Here is a 3,340-nt window from a genome sequence, read left to right as displayed (position 1 = left end):
AAAAATTATTTCTTACTTCTGACGCCAGGAATTTTTTAAAATAATAATAATAATAATAATAATAATAATAATAATAATAATAATAATAATAATAATAATAATAATAAAATCATTGTTTGATTAAGTTACATAATCACCTTTTCAAAAACGCGGAATTCTGGAATTCACTTCCTCTTTTCTCCTTTTTTTTTTTTTTTTACTAAGTCTTGAAAATATATTCATGCCTATTAGGCTATATATAGAAGAAAGAAAATTATAAAAATTCATTGGCTCCCTCAATTTTGTAAAATACTTTCGAGGAATTCGCCCGACAGTTTTTTTCCTCGTTAACCACACACACACACACACACACACACACACACACGCATATATATATATATATATATATATATATATATCTATATATAATTTAAAGGAGATTAGAACAATAGTCTAAAGAGCTGAGTGTATTTTAATGTAATAGTGAAATTACTAGTTTAATTAAAATACAGGAAATAGAAAGTGCTCGTTGTAATTTAGATATATAATAAGCTCGATAGTTAAATGTCCTAGAGCTAATTCAATATTAAGTAATGTGATTTATAATTTAAAATTTAAAAATTTAAAAAAAAATTTTAATTTAAAAATCAAATTTTAATTAAATTAAAAATCAGTTTCATAAGAAGGAACAACAACAAAATCAATTATCTGTACGATCGTTTCGGAAATCTGTGCTTTTTATTGTGGTATACATGAAGTTATGTAGAACAATTATATATAGTTTTTTGGTAAGCAAGGTCTCCTGATCAGCAAATTTAGGAGGGTTTTTATTTATGGTGTCTTTTTAATTCAATAAAAACCCTCCTAAATTTGCTGATGAGGAGACCTTGCTTACCAAAAAACTATATATAATTGTTCTACATAACTTCATGTATACCACAATAAAAAGCACAGATTTCCGAAACGATCGTACAGATAATTGATTTTGTTGTTGTTCCTTCTTATGAAACTGATTTTTAATTTAATTAAAATTTGATTTTTAAAATTTAAAATTTTTTTAAATTTTTAAATTTTAAATTATAAATCACATTACTTAATATATATATATATAACAACGGTCTAAAAATTAGTACTAAAACACCACAGCCCAACTATCTTTTACACAATCCTCAAACTCCATAAACTCCTGAAAATAGTCAGCAACATACTCGCACACCTCCCATTTGAAGACACAGGAAACACTGAGGTGTCTATTAACGAACCCGCAGACACATACCACATGGCTAAGGCTCTCAAGACCTATCCACGTGGTAGACCTATCGTTTCGAGCATCGGAGCATTCACAGAGAAAATCTCGAGATATATGGAGAGTATCCTCAACCCCCTGCTGCCAAACATACCCAGTTATATTAAAGACACGACACACTTCCTACAGATCCTACACGACATTGGTAACTTACCAAACAATGCAATACTCGTCACGATGGATGTTTCTTTTCTCTACTCAACTATTCCACACGAGGAGGGAATATCGGCGTGCAGGAGTTTTTTTTACAAACGCAAAACTTACAAGAGACCAACATCACAAACATATGCAACATTATAATAAGTTCATTTTAACACATAACAATTTTACATTCAACAACCAACAGTTTGTTTTTTTTACAAATAAAAGGCACAGCCATGGGTACGAAAATGGGTCCCATCTATTCTAACATCTTCATGCACTCATTCGAACAAAAATACATACACACATACCACCTCAGACCGACACACTATTACAGATATATAGATGGCATCATTGTCATTTGGTCACACGCCGAAAAGACATAATTGAACCCTCCACCACACATACACCCTTTTTAGACATTATATATATATATATATATATATATATATATATATATATATATATATATATATATATATATATATATATATATAATTATATCAGAACATCACTATACAGGAAACGATAGACACAATTACCTACATTTTAAAGCGGCAACAAAAAATTCATCATATATATATATATGTATATATATATATATATATATATATATATATATATATATATATATGTCAGATCATGTTATATACTGCTGATACCATGTAACCCAGTACTACCTGCCTCATGGTCGGGTCACCGGCGACTAAACTGGTTCCCCCACCAGACTTGTTTGGTGAGGAAGGTGGTTAGTCTCCCTGAAGGAATAAAAACAAGACTTTCCAAAGGGCGAATAAACCCTTTTTCAGGGTCAACGGCCAACTAGCACCATGTGTGTTTGTGTGTATGTATGTGTGTGTTGGGGTGGAGAGGGCTCCCGTAAGCCCTGGTGGAGGCCACCTTTCTAGGAGAAGCAACTCTCTGATTTAAAAAAAACATAAAGCGGGAGACCAGTGCCCACATTAAGCTGGTCTGCAGTTTAACTTGTTGCTGGCTATCTTGCTCTTGCTTGTTGCTGGATTTCAATATTTTGAACCGAGAGAGAGAGAGAGAGAGAGAGAGAGAGAGAGAGAGAGAGAGAGAGACTTAGCTGTCGTACAAAGCTAAGACTCTGTAACATCATCTGTGTACAGATACTCCCTTAGGCATTTGTCTATTAAAATGGTCCTGTGGCGATGGAAGTCAATTTTGGGCTCATGGACTTTAAGTGTCTGAGAGAGTGGCACTCGTCTGACAAGACGTTGCAATCATATATATATATATATATATATATATATATATATATATATATATATATATATATATATATATATATATATGGGGGGTAAATTGCAGATTTTATATTGAAATTTCTTTCAGAAAATACAATTTTCAAAACAAAAATTTATTGCTTGAAAATACATCATTTAAATAATTTCCTTAATCCATGGATTTTTATGTAAGCTCATCTCTTCAGAGGAATATTATTAGTAAAATATTAGTTTCGGATTGATATAATTTTGCTATTTGGCTCATACATTGAAAATATATAAAAGATTCAAATCTTTTAAAGGGATATAGAAAAGGAAAAACAGATTGAACCAAAAAAGGATATGGGATTTAGATATCCGATTAGAGTGGAAGGCCTGGAATAGAAAAGATTAATGCTTTTAGGTTCCAGACTGGTGGATGGCCACAATGAAAGGTTGTTGTGGGGGAACCACCCTCCAAATTGACTAATCCATCGTCCATATAAACTATAACTCATGGCGATCCCGGGAAAAGATGCGGAAATCAGGCGCAGAGTTCTTACAAAGTTAGAAAACGAACCCAACTTAACACTACAAAAATTGACTGAGGATTGTCAAAAAGTGGAAATAAAAAAAAAAGATGCGAGAAATATCGAAGCAGACATCGCAAATATAAAAAATATAA

Source organism: Euprymna scolopes, chromosome 28 (genome assembly GCF_053919585.1).
Source record: "Euprymna scolopes isolate OS-2025 chromosome 28, ASM5391958v1, whole genome shotgun sequence".
Lineage (NCBI taxonomy): Eukaryota > Metazoa > Mollusca > Cephalopoda > Sepiida > Sepiolidae > Euprymna > Euprymna scolopes.
The sequence above is the reverse complement of the archived record's forward strand: the minus strand, read 5'-3'. Positions refer to the sequence as shown.